The 15,012-nt window shown below is 35.8% G+C and overlaps 1 protein-coding gene across 1 annotated transcript in view; it reads left to right on the top strand.

Moving 5' to 3' along the window:
* The window catches only part of LOC131432749 (uncharacterized protein DDB_G0283357), a 370,149-nt gene that overhangs the window by 118,243 nt on the left and 236,894 nt on the right, over nt 1-15,012 (top strand). The gene's annotated exons all lie outside the window — the stretch shown is intronic.

The raw sequence follows: 15,012 nt of genomic DNA, 5'->3' as shown, positions 1-15,012 counted from the left end.
CCTTCACTATTTTCGTCAGAGTCAGAGTCCTCTGTTTCCTCTAGATTTGAAAACCCGTTTTCGGTTTCCAAAGGGGGGACATCAATGACCGTTTTAAGCATTTCTGCATATGTGCGCTTAGACCGTGCTTTTAAAGAAAGCTTAATTTTGTCTTTGTGCACTTTAAATGCAGTGCATACTGAAATATCCTCATGAGGACTTTCCCCACAATAAATACATTTTTCAATTTCCTTGTTGCAATCATCATCTTTATGAGGTCCTTCACACTTAATACATTTTGGTTTATTGCTACAGTAAGTAGCTGTGTGTCCGAATTTTTTGCAGTTCGTACAATTCATTACATTTGGAACAAAAAGCCGAACAGGGAGGCGAATTTTATCGACATAGACATGGGACGGCAAGTTTCACATTTGATTTTCAAAACAAATGCTCGTAACACAAACATGGAATATTCTGCACATAAATAAATGGTAATATTACATATTGTAGAATTGATCTTTTATGTTTTAGTAAATTGAAAATCGACAACGAACTGCATTTTTATGGTGAAACATGTCTTCGTATGCCTGAAATTTGCAAGCGCTTTTGAATGTATGTGTTTTGATGATTGCACATCAATTCCTATAAAAAAAACTATCTATTCTTTTCAATTAATATGATCGGAATAGTGTTCAAAATATATATAAGAAAGCTATCAAATATTCATACACATTTCCAGAGATCATATTGATGTTTCAATTAATCTGAAAAATCTTGAAATGAATTTTTCTTCAATATTTTTCAACATGGCATCGAGGGTAACAGTGTGTTGAAAAGAAAATTGTTCACCCAACGTAATGATTTATTTCACCTAAATAAAAGAAAATATAAACAAGTAAATATTGAATAGAGAAATTTTTATTTTTATCAAAATAGTTGTTTTTATTTTTATCGAACTCGTTGACTTAAACAACAATACAATTTAGTCATTCATCTTAGTGAACCCGACTCAAGCGGTAATATATAACTATTATGAACTTGCTCAAGCGGTAATATATAACTCAAGTTGCTCAAGCGGTAATATATAACTATTATGAACTTAACTTTTCTTTCAATAACTTTAAAAAGTGATGTCAAGTCTGTTCATTTTTTTTCGCGAGATAAAAACCGGATACAAATTATCTTATTGTTTTTTGTTTACATTGCATATGTAATGCTGTATTTCTGGACATTTTATGATAATACTCTCACTTTGGCAAGTTTTGCGTTCGTTTCAAGCAGATAAACCTGGTATAGCTTATTTGTAAGTTTCGAATTGTGTTTCTAAAAATGAAGAAATCTGCACAGACTGACCTAATATTTCATGAGGCAACCAAGACTATGCGGACTTGGCTGCAAAATTGTTTTTACTGCGAGGTTTTCAATTCGGCTTACCATTTTTTGTCTTGCGGAGAGCATAATTTCACTATTATTTTCTTTTCAAGTGATAAACTGCCAGTCATTTGGAAAATTTTTGATAAGTTGAACAATTGTTTTAGGTACTTCGTTTTTACATGACGATGTGAAAATTTTTGTTGAGCTTCTATAACTGCTAATGTAGCGTGGGCAAGTTGGTGATTTGCTGCACAATTTTTTCAGATGTACCTTAAATTGTTCTATAGTGATATTTTGGGTAGTATTGTAAAACTTAACAGTGATTAGTTGCACAACCGATTTTAATATATTTGAAAATCTTTCTGAACTTATCTAACATAAAAAAAAACAATTCTAAAACAATTGTAGAACCTCTTGAAATTTCATTTACATTTGCATTTGCTACTTGGGGAATTAGTTTCTCAATCCGTGTAGAACAATAGTTTTGCGCTACTGAAGACGTGTGCAAAGCTCCATCCAAATCGAAGTATGTGAGCTTTAATGATTTGCTACTCAGTTCTAGAATCGGTTTTATCAATTTTTTGTACTAAATAAGTATTTGAAATTTGTAGGCTCTTATTAGACTTTAGACTAATGCATGAAATTTCCTAAATCGATCATTTTTTCTAATGCCAAATATCTCGAAAAAAAGGCATTCGACAAAATTTTTTTTTAATTTTGGAAATCTCAAAGTTTTTCAAACTTTTTACCCGGTGATGCCGATCGCTTACGCACATCCGGTTCACCTAAAATTTTTTCGAGGTGCTTGAACCTTTAACACTTTCATATAAAGGTTATTACTTTGGGCACATCCATATAAAGTTTGAGGTTATTTTCGATGAAATACACCTGTGTCAAGTGTCTCTCGAATGTTGCTTACTCAATCTGTTCAAAACTTATTTGTAACTTGTGTTGTTGCTGCTACATACCGCTAGCCAAATCAGAACATTTCTATCGAATTTATCAGTAATTCATGTAAAGAGAACGTGGAATTTTACATACCTTAGATCCTTGATAGAACTTTTCCCCTGGAAATTTTACATATGGTTCGTCTTCCTTCTGTATGGATCCTTGTTTTCTGGAGAGAATTTCTCTGTATAAATTTCAGTGACCATTGTGACAGTTTACTGGCACGGTTTTCTTCATTTAGGCAAATTCTTTGGACAGAAAAATTCTCGAATGTCTGTTGATTTTTTTTTCAAAGCTCAGTGTTCGCCTCTTAATCAAGTCTGTGTAAATCTATGTTAAAGTTCCTAATCCAAACAAAGATGGAAAAGAGCATTTTTGAAAGTAAAAAGAAGGTGAAAACTTTAGTGAATAATTAAATTATTAAATGATGATTCGGAAAAGTTATTCCACAAGCTCAAAATATTCCAGCATTTGAACTTTGAGAATTTAATAAATCTGTGTTTGTTTGTCCATACCCACAGAAACGTGTGAAAATATGTGTGACTTTAAAATGCTTCGCGGTTCTCTATCTGGTATTCTTGCCCTTAATTATCATCAATATATCCCGAAGCAGCTGCTAATCGTTGTTCAACCACGGAAAAATTTAATGATTTCGAAATGTTTGAGTTTCATCGTGGCAGATTTTCAACTTGAGTATCTAAAATATAACCTTCTCATTCCCGCTTTAGTCTGTCACAAGTATTACACATGATAATAAATCGTAACAAAACTTGTACCACAGTATGTATGGCACTAAAAATAATCTAAAAGGTGTCATTGACAACAGCCATCACTGTTTATCCGCGTTGACTCGTGGCACTCGTCCCGAAAACTTTCGCTTACCAACAGGTGAAAATAACGTAACCGCAGTGCGGTATCACACAAAGTCATAACAGTTATCACTTCCGCATGATGTCATGGTGGTGCGAAGATCGGTCATATTCCGGCATCGGCTTCTGCTGCCACCAGCTGATTGCTATGGTTAACGGAAATTAAAAAGCCCTTAACAATAGCATCAATTTCCCTTGATTCTGGCTCAGAATCGCTACCCGGTAGCGGTAGACCATTCGGCATATTTCGAATAATCAGTGCGCTGTGAAAATTTAAAATTTTCCCGAACCGGATGAAATTTCGCAGCTCATTATTTTCAGCGTCAGAGGATGAGGAAGCGGAAGTGGTACGCGGTGCTGGGCACACCACTGGCTGAGGCAATGGTGCGGAATGTTTAACATTGCTCGCGGTACCGGGATTCAAGGTTGAAAATGACAATTTGCTCGTTCGATGGCGAAGTTCCTGGCTACTGCCGGAATGCGTCCGGCAAAAACAAACCGGAACGCAGCATGAGCGATGGAAAAAATACTTGGATATGATGGAGGACGTAATCGGAGCGTGATGAAAATAAATCATATGATAATCCCTTAAAATGGATGATTCCGCAGATTGTTTCCGAGAGCCTTCCGAGAGCCACTACGCAGTTTGTTTGCCGTGGGCGTGATTCGGCTTGGATTTTGGGGCTTTAGCCCACATTCCGTCACTTCGGTTGGCAGTTGGCGGGGAGGACTACCGGTAATCCGATCAGATGCCGAAAAAAAAACAGTATTAATTTTTCAATTAGCTCGATTTTGGGACGCTCGATACTGGTTATCCGTAGGAAGTGTTCAAAAGAACCTCAAAAGGCTACAAAACATGCCAGCATATTCATTCATGCTCAAGGTTAAATTTTATCGCTTAGTAGTTGACACTACACAACTGAGAACTATCGGCTGTCAGGACACTGACAATGGCAATCGTCCATCATTGAAGACACTTGCCATCAGAGCCAGCCAGTCACAACAGAACTACCCAACATTGCATCGCTCGAGGAATGTAGTTACGTAACACAGAAGAGAACTATTCCTCCAACCAACTTGGCTGATCTAGCAGTCGGGATTCTGTACACGTCCTACTGCACGTTTATCATCAGGACCAGCTGGTTTGGTGGAAAATAGAAAAGGGACTAACCTTGGCAGCGACTGTGTAGATTTGCCTCGAACAGACACCGCAGAATGTTTTCGAATCTAGGCTACAACCCTTCTCTCGATTCGCTGATGACGCGACAGCATCCTCACTAACGAGCCAAGAAACAATCAGTGGGGCGTCCGCCCTTGTTGTAGCGAAAGTGGTACCTACTTCCTTGCAGTTTGGCTCGTTTTCCACCGGTTTAGTACTGACGAAGTGCCTCCGGATCATGAGCACGAGGCGTGTGAAGTTTCGCGTAACGTGTCGAGGAAAATTAAGTGCCAGTGGATTTGGGTGGCGAATTTGAGTAACTCGGTTCTGTTTTTGGTTAGACGACTATCCCCACAGTGTTACTGATTTGGGCTGCCCTTTTGAGCGAAATACTAGATGTAGAATAGCATCTCGCTCTTTTTTTTTTGCTCGCCGAAGGCTTTTGTTTGACTCCATGTGTGGTTAGAGTCTTCAGAGATAACTTAGCCTTTTTTTGTTAATTCTTCATCGATTGAAAACAAAGGCTCATTTACCGAGCAAATTCCTTCGGTTTTGTTTTGATGTTTCGCCGGCAACCGCGGAATACTTTCGATCTGTTTTAACATGAGCCAACCAAATTCCGCGCTTTCCACAACAAACAAAACCGGAGGACAATGGCAGGCTAGTATGAAATTCATCGTACACCGATATGCATTAGCAGATAGGTAGGCAGTGCATGGCTTTGTGCATTGTTTCCAAGGTAGAACCGAACTCAAACCGCCACCGTGCAGCCAAGCTCCGAAACTCCACCGACAAACACCGACGAAACCGACGAAACGTAAAGCCGTCACTATCAGACGCAATACATCATCATCGTGCCATTATGGAAAATCGGGAAATTCCTCATCACTGCAGACTTGCCGGTACTGCGCCGTACGGGATCCGGCGGGGAGGGCTGGATATGGGATGGATTTTCAGCAAAAATGTGCATTTTACTATCCGATGCACACATGTCGAACGAACCGGGAACGACCGTCGACCCAGGGCCCCAGCATCAGACGGCGGAAGCCAATGCCGCCGTCGAAATGGAAATTTATGTTGCGGTATTTCGTCCTGTTCACATTCCCGGGTGTCCACGGGCATTTTTTGTTGCATGTGTTAAATCCAGAAGATCAACCTTAGGGCTAGTTTCGGAGATCGTAATGTTTGATAGTTTTTTTTTTGTATTTTCGGAGGGATTGAAAGATCGATCAATACTACGTCAATTATGCTTTGGGAAGTAAAATTAATAGGCTACAGGACTAGGGTCATCAGATGTTGGGCAATGTAATAAAATACGGTGCAAAAAAGTTATTAAACATGCTTCGAAATGATTGAAACAAACTACTACGTGTTTTCATAGTCTTAGACGAGCGCGATTGGAGCTGAAAAAAAAAATTTTTTTGTTGTTCTACTTTGTGGTGCATCAGTCAATCTCGTGCTCTCAATATCCGTATATATTTCGTCAATGGTCGTCAAAAGGTGTTATAAAGAAGTGTACGTCAGTCGGTGTTGAACAGTCGTTCGCACCGCACGCGTATAGCTCTTGGCTCCTGGAATTTTTTTCTGGCTACCTAGAGTTTCATTGATTCAAGGCTTCAGTCTTTTTCAAGGCTACCTGAATCACTAACTAAGTGACTAAGTGATACAAAGAGTGATATTAGAGTGACTAAGTGATACAAAGAGTGATATTAGAGTGACTAAGAAATTAATCAGCCTTTTTTAAGGCTAGCTAGGAGTCTAATCGAAGACTAATTTAGCCTAGTTAATTTAATTTAAAATTTCATTAATTTCAAAAATGCCTGCGTCCAACCGGAAAGGCAACAAGCCTAAGGCTAAAAATAATTCAATACGGAATAAATCACAATCCGTTATTCAACATTTTTCTAATAACATTCACGATCTTATAGAATCTGAATGTAAAAATAAAAGACAACGGACGGATTTCCCTTCCGTTGATCCTATGCCGTCTAACAATATTTACGAGATTCTTCCTGAATCCGATTGTAGCGACATAGAAGAAAATTCTTCAAAAATTCCCAAAATGGACGCTTGTCGTTCTGGGAAGAAACATCAATCTATGCCACCAGTGACGGTGATGATTTCCGACTTCAAAGCATTCCGTACTGAGCTTTCTACTTTTCTCCCGGAAGTAAAAGTCTCATTTCAAATCGGACGAAGAGGAGAATGTCGAGTCTTGGTGGATGGATTGGAAGATTACGAACGTCTTATTCGATATTTGTCCGAAAAACTTCATAAATTTTATTCATATGATATAAAATCAGACAGACCCTTCAAGGCTGTCTTGAAAGGATTATCAAATGATCAACGTATTGATGAAATTAAAAATGAAATAAAAGAATTGCTTGGTTTTGCCCCTTCCCAAGTAATACTTATGAAAAAAAGAGCGAATGGTACTTCTAAACCACGCTCTGGAATTTCCCATGAACTTTACCTAATACACTTCAATCGAAGTGATGTAAACAATTTGAAAACTTTAGAAAAAGTACGTTTCATTTCCCACATTAAAATTCATTGGGAACATTATAAACGGCATAATCGTATTGCAAACTTAACGCAATGTCGTCGTTGCCAAGGCTTCGGCCATGGAACCAAAAATTGTCATATGGATATACGGTGTTTGAATTGTGGTAAATCGCATTCGAAAGACGTTTGTCCAATGAATGAAACCACTGATAAATTTTCATGTTCAAATTGCAATGGAAATCATAAATCCAATTATTTGAAATGTCCTGTCAGGGAAAAAATTTTAAACGCTCGTTCGCTTAGACAACAAGTCAAATCAACGACCTTAAATTTACAGAACATACCTGAAAATTCTTCTAAGGCACCTGCCAATTCGTCTTCTAACGAAAACAATTTATTGACAGGTAGATCGACCTCGTCATCATCTTCTTCTAATGTCAGTTATGCTGGTATATTAGGTAGAAATCTATCTCCTATTTCTTCTAATGTAAATAATCAAAACACAGGACCGCCTTGCAGTTCTTCTTCTAACGAAAACAATTTATTAATAGGTAGACCGGCCAAATCATCTTCTTCTAATGGCAGTCTACCTACAAATATTCCTTCAATGCCATTCGCTTCTTTAAATGAAGTCGATTTAGGCGATATAACTGAAAATAAAATGATCTACCTACAAGATCAACTTTTTCAAATGATCATCCAAATGAATTCGACTTCATCACTTTTTGAAGCATTTCAAATCGGATGGAAATTTGCAAATAATATTATAATGAATTTAAAATTTAACAGTGATGTTAGATAGTTATTTGAATATTTTAAATTGGAATGCTCGATCTTTGAAATCGAGTGAAGATGAATTTTATAATTTTCTCAAAGTTCACAAAATTCATATTGCCATTGTGACAGAAACTTTTCTTAAACCAAATGTAAAATTGAAAAGTAATCCACATTATGTGGTTCATCGATTTGACAGGTTTACTGGAATGGGTGGTGGTGTTGCCATTTTGTCCAACGGCAAATTAAACATCGAATTTTACCTTCTTTCAATACTAAAGTTATTGAAAGCTTGGGAATCGAAGTTGAAACCATTCATGGAATTTATTTCATCGCTGGAGCATATTTGCCATTCCAATGCACCGGCGAACAATTAAATTTCTTTAAAGGCGATTTGCAAAAACTTACAAGATATCGATCGAAATTTTTCGTAATAGGGGACTTAAATGCTAAGCATGTCCAGTGGAATTGTAGGCAAAATAACAGTAATGGTAAAATACTTTATAATCAACTCTCAGCTGGTTACTTCACAGTTCTTCATCCCAGTAATCCGACTTGTTTCTCTTCCGTGAAAAAACCCGTCTACAATTGATCTGGTTCTAACAGATCAAAGTCACATTTGTAGTGAACCGATTACTCATGCTGATTTTGACTCAGATCATCTTCCTGTAACATTCAGACTTTACAACGAAGCTATAATTAATCCAATTAGTTCTATTTTCAACTATCATAGAGCTAATTGGTTGGATTACAGATCTCACATTGAAAATCATGTGGATCATGAAACTATTTTAGAAAATTCTGCGGACATCGACACAGCAATTGATAATTTGAATCATTATATTATCGAAGCTAGAAATCTTTCAGTTCCCAGGGCTCAAACTAAATTAAATTCTCCTATCATCGATGACAATCTTCAACTGCTCATTCGGTTGAAGAATGTTCGTCGACGACAATATCAACGTTCTCGTGATCCTGCTATGAAAAACATAGTTAAGGATTTACAAAAAGAAATTAAACATAGATTTACTCTTTTGCGAAATGAAAATTTCGCTAAAGAAGTTGAACAAATTAAACCATATTCTAAACCTTTCTGGAAACTTTCTAAGGTTCTTAAGAAACCTCAGAAACCAATTCCTGCTCTCAAGGAAGGAAATCAAATACTTCTTACAAATGGTGAAAAAGCTCAAAAGCTAGCTCAGCAGTTCGAGAGTGTCCACAATTTTAATTTAAACGTTGTGAGTCCTATTGAAAATGAAGTCTCACTGAAGTATGATCATATTTCAACCCAAGTGTTATCACACGATGCCATTTTTGAGACGAATTTTGATGAAATTAAATCAATTATTAAGAAACTCAAAAACATGAAGGCTCCTGGTAATGATGGAATTTTTAATATTCTTATTAAAAATCTTCCCGATGTTGCCTTGAGACTCCTGGTTAAAATTTTCAACAAGTGTTTTTCATTAGCTTACTTCCCAAAAAGATGGAAAAACGCTAAAGTAATTCCTATCCTAAAACCTGATAAAAACCCAGCAGAAACATCAAGTTATCGCCCAATTAGCTTACTTTCTTCAATCAGTAAACTTTTTGAAAAAATTATCTTGTTAAGAATGATGACTCATATAAATGAGAATTCAATTTTTTTACCAGAGCAGTTTGGATTTCGTCATGAACATTCAACTACTCATCAACTTGTCAGAGTAACGAACATGATAAAATCAAATAAATCTTCTGGGTTATCCACTGGAGTTGCTCTTCTAGACATAGAAAAAGCATTCGACAGTGTTTGGCACAAAGGTTTAATAGCAAAAATGTCTGATTTCCAGTTTCCTATTTATTTGATCAAAATGATTCAAAATTATTTAACTGATCGTACTCTTCAGGTTAGCTATCAGAATTGTAAATCTGAATTGCTACCCGTACGAGCCGGTGTTCCGCAGGGTTCGAGTGTAGCTCCAATCTTGTATAATATTTTCACTTCTGATCTTCCAAATCTACCCGTTGGTTGTCAGAAATCGCTATTCTGTGACGACACAAGTCTGTTAGCCACAGGTAGAAATCTAAGAGTGATCTGCAGTCGCCTACAAAGAAGTTTAAATATTTTCAGTGATTATCTGTCAAAATGGAAAATTAAACCAAATGCAGCAAAAACGCAATTAATTATCTTTCCTCACAAGCCAAGAGCTTCTTTTCTAAAACCAAACAATAATCACATTCTCAAATTGAATGGCTTGGAATTGACATGGTCTGATCAAGCTAAATACTTAGGTTTAACGTATGACAAAAAACTTACTTTCAAGGATCACATTGAAGGAATCCAGGCAAAGTGTAATAAATATATTAAATATTTATATCCTCTTATAAACAGAAATTCTAAGCTCTGTCTAAAAAACAAATTGTTAATTTATAAACAAATTTTCAGACCAGCCATGCTTTATGCGGTACCAATTTGGTCAAGCTGTTGTTCCACCAGGAAAAAAACGCTTCAAAGGATTCAGAATAAAATTCTGAAAATGATTCTGAAGCGTCCTCCCTGGTTTAGTACAAATGAGTTACACAGACTCACAAATATAGAACCATTAGATGTAATGTCACATAATATTATAAGCAAATTCCGACAAAAATCGATGCAATCTTCAATTGAATCGATTCGCTCTCTGTATTAGTTAGTAAGTTAGTATATAAGTTCCTTTTCCCCATTACACAATACAAGTAGGTTTAGAATTTTCCCTACACAAAAATCTCAGAATTGCGGAAGCAAATGATGTCTTCATGGTAATAACCAAATCATATATATATATATATATATATAACAGGGCTGAAAAGTCACCACTTGTGGCTGAACACCCAATTTAAATCTTAATAATTTAATTTTAACTCATATTCCAATAAATAGTTATTTATAAAAAAAAAAAGAAGTGTACGTGAGTTACTATACCATGATAATCCTTGAGGCCATGAATCAGTTAATTTGGTTAAAACTGAACACTTGGTGTCTTTGTGGCTCTTTGGTAACGTACGTTGGTCAGCTGGCAAAAACCGAACATAAAAAACAGCCATTATTAACAAAAACCTTAGTACAAACGGATGGAAACGGATCGTTTCTCCAAAAGTCATTTTGTCGAAAGTGTCATTCTACCGAAAATCATTGGACCTAACTATTATTTGGCTGGGAAAAAGAATACAAATATTTTTTCTTAGTCCAACAGTTCATTTAGCAAAAAAGTACCGCTTCGATATACTGTAAAAACCAATTTAAATGCTTATAATTTTCATTTTTAATTCGTATAAATGAAAATCGTAAAGTTCAAACTCGTTTTTATTTTGCCGAAAATTTTGTTCCTGAAATTCAAATATATTTCGATTCCGAGAAAACTCTAAGATTCTGCGTAGTGACCATTGCTTTTGATGAAAAGGCTTCCGACAAAATAACTCTTGATAGTTGATAACCTGATGCTACCAACACTGATCCCGCGTAATAGCAGAAATTATCAGAACACCGGAAAGCTTCAAAACGATATCTCAGGTTGAAGAATGTACGAAGATGCGATATGCATTCCTTGATAATTCCAGAAATTGGTTGCTTGCATAAAGAAACCACTTCGACTTGTTACGTGTTACGAGTGGATTTGTTTGGCATGCACTTCCTTTACGTCGAAGTAATTCGAAAACCATTAGCTATACAAAAAAGCTTTGAGATGCGGTTTTTCCATTTCCTTTTCAGAAAGTTTATCAGTACTTTAAACATTCGAGTATATTTTTGCATTGTATTATCCCTAAGTATTACTTCTTTTTTTAAGGAACCATTTTTGTACAATTTTTGTATAGTTTTCGAGTTACAATGATCTGAAGAAACTCCAGTCAAGAAATGGAATCGGCGCCGAAGTTTGTTGAAGGTATCTGATTTCTAAAAATTAATAATGCGCTTAAGCTAATTTTTTCATTGTGTCACACGACTGAGGATAAAAAAGGCGGGTGAGTAGTATCAGAGACAGAACCGGATGACGTGAATACTAATAAAATGAACTGTTAAACGGATCACTGAACCTTTGTTCCGCAATTGAATTTTGAACTGAATCTGTATTCTTCAGCTGAAATTTTTCAAAATTCAGTTTTCGAATTAGGATGTGAGCTCCGAAATTCAGTTTTGGCATCCAGATCCGGAACTTAGTTAAAAAATCTTTAGATTCTAGTTCCTGAATCCAGTTACACTTCTAGAATTGTGAAACTGAGTTTTGGAACCTGCATTCTGGTACTGAATTCTGAATTTTAAGTCTGGAATGCATTTTATAACAGAATTTTAGAAATACAACTGAATATTCGATCTAAATATTGATCCTAGATTCTGGTCTGAAGCTCCAGAGCTTCAAACTCCGTTTCAAAATTCTGAACGTGATTTCAAAATCTGAATTCCGGCCAAGAATTGGAATCGAGTCCTGGTCTGAACCTTAATTTCAGTTCTTGAATTCAGTTTCAAAATTCAGATCCAAGCCCAGTATTCAATTCCGAAATTTAGTTCCTGTGTCCAGGTCTAGCATCACAATCTCTCGGTTCCAAAATCCAGGCTCAGAATCAAGTTCCGGAATTCTAGTACAGTTCCAGAATTATAGACTTGCATTTTGAACAAGGAGCTAAATTTTAGATCTATATTCTGTAAATGAAAAACAAAATCTGGTTTTGGACTTTCTGGATGACCTGGATTTCAATCGGAACTGAACGAATCGACTACGCAGGCTAGAAAGAATGAAGCTTCATATTAGTACCTTCTTTACTTATCAAACATTTCGGAAAACTTTAATTTTTGAATATTTGTGATTATCTTATACTACTGAAAATTGTATCACAAATTCCTTATCATATCTCCGATGGTGTGGAAGAAGAATTATGATGATAAGTTAACAGAATGCAAAAAAATTATTTATGTCACCCAATCCTCAAATCTAACGCAGATGTAATGCACATTAAAATATCTGACACCACTTGTATATCCTGGAGTCAGCGAAATACATTCAATCCAATAATCAAAACACCCAATTAAAAACTTCGATAAAGGTGCGTGAAAAATTCCTAAGCAAAATTCTGATTTTAATATCAATTATATAAATTAACAAAAGTATTTGGTTGGAATTGATGAAACATTTAAATCATCTGTTTTATTCCTCCTAGGGGTACACAGATATATTATTGTTTTAGGTAAAGAATAATATTTCCTTAGTGTAGCTGAGAAAATAAAGACCAAAACCTCATCAAAACGAGATCACTGCCGGAAAATCTTTTCATGATCAGAGAATTTTAAATCACATCGATCAATATCGGTACTGATCTTCCGTCACACAATGGATAGGGATTTTGAGCTAAAATGATCCTTGATTTATGTAAGTTCAATCATTGGATGATTCGATAAGCTTTGATGTTGGTGGAGGAAAATCACATATGATCAAGATAAAACATGACATGATCTACGTCTGAAATCGTTGATCTCCCGCCCTTTTTCAAATGGAGTACAATTGAATAAACTGCACCAGAATTATATTATTATCAATGCTAGAAAATAAAATTACTGAAAAAAAATTGTCAGCGCATAACTTAAGTTAAACCGTTTGAAGACATCTTTTTCTTTTTTACTCATATTAGGCAAAATTTATTAATTTCGCTAATTTACTCGCTCCTCCTTGCACTTTTGCTGATCACAACAAAAATGATTTCCTGCATCATTCATTTCCGAACTTACAAGAAGAAGCTTTTACATCAACAAATACACATTTTCCTATAGAATGTAAACGTTTATTGTGGAGATTTTTTATAAGAAATAGGGCAAAGCAGTAATATAATTAGGTATTTCAAAAATGCGCTCATTGAAAATATTGGACGTCACATTCCAAAAACCTCCTTCACTTCCCCCTGTCGCAAAAGGTTACGTTTTATGAAACACCCCCCTCCCCCTTGCGACGTGACGTTTTTTATGGAAAGCCCTTTAGCCCACAATTCATAAAACTTAAATTTTGAATTATTTGTGGTTGTGTCCTTCAACTGGAAATTTTATCATAAATTGCTGATGATATAATAATAAAAAGATATAATAATAAATTGCTGATCACATTTTCGATGGCATGTAGCAAAAATTATCTTGATACATTAGATGCAAAAAGAGATATTCACAATTAAAAACTTACCACTCTCTCGAAAAGTTAAATCTTGAAAAGACGCCCCATAGTAAAGTAAATCGTATTCACGACAAAAACATCACCAACAGTCGAAACGTTTGGCAGTCAAAAACAAGTTCTTATTTGACCCCTAAGTGCATACTGTATAGCTTTATTTGCAAACTACCAGTTTTAGTGAAATTTTTATTTCTTGGTACTTCCACTGTTTCGGTTGTTGTTTAGTGTATAAATATTGTATGCAAATGATATATTTTTTTTAATTTTTGCTTTTCCCATATAGAAAGGTAATGCAATCACTGTGAAAACCGACTTTTGAACTGAGGCCCGGAGGACCAAGTGTCATATACCATTCGACTCAGTTCGTCGAGTACGCAAAATGTCTGTGTATGTATGTGTGTGTATGTGCGTTTGTGTGTATGTAACGTGTTTTTTTTTGCACTAACTTTTCTCGGAGATGGCTGAACCGATTTTCACAAACTTTAAGCTCTTTAGACCCCATGCCAAATTCCTGAATTTCATTTTGATCTGACTTCGGGTTCCGGAGTTATGGGGTAAAAATATCATTTAGGGGTTAGCCAAATTTTGTTCTAGGGCACATAATCGTTTTATTATTTTTACGTTTCGTCTTAGATTCATCAGATCAGAGCAGTTCAAATTGAACTGCTCAGTGCTAAACTCGGCAGTTCAATTTGAACCGCTAAGCAGACGTAAAGTTTCTGCTACTTACAGAACACTTTTTGTTTTGCAACGGAATGATTTAACCTGCATCGGCCAGAAATAGTCGAAAACACGTTTTCGTTCGGCACGTCAGAAAAGACATTGCACTCCGTTGCAACACAAAAAGTGTTCTGTAAGTAGCAGAAACTTTACGTCTGCTTACCGGTTCAAATTGAACTGCCGAGTTCAGCACTAAGCAGTTCAATTTGAACTGCTCTGCACTGATGAGTTTAAGACGAAACGTAGAAATAATAATGAAAATATGTTTCCTAGCTTTTCTCATAGATGGCGTAACCGATTTTTACAAACTTAGGTCCTATGGTCCCATACGCAATTTTTAAATTTCATCTGAATCCGAATCCAATCCGGATCCGAAAATATAGGGTAAAGTGTGGTAAAAATTTTATACCATCACTGAAAAGGGCGCAAACCCGTAAAAAAATGTCTAAATCGACCTCATATCTTCTTCAATTGATAGTTTTTATCAGTTATCAGACGGTTATTCTTTCAAGAATCGAAG

The sequence above is a fragment of the Malaya genurostris genome, chromosome 2 (genome assembly GCF_030247185.1).
Source record: "Malaya genurostris strain Urasoe2022 chromosome 2, Malgen_1.1, whole genome shotgun sequence".
Taxonomy (NCBI): Eukaryota; Metazoa; Arthropoda; class Insecta; order Diptera; family Culicidae; genus Malaya; species Malaya genurostris.
The sequence above is the reverse complement of the archived record's forward strand: the minus strand, read 5'-3'. Positions and strand labels throughout refer to the sequence as shown.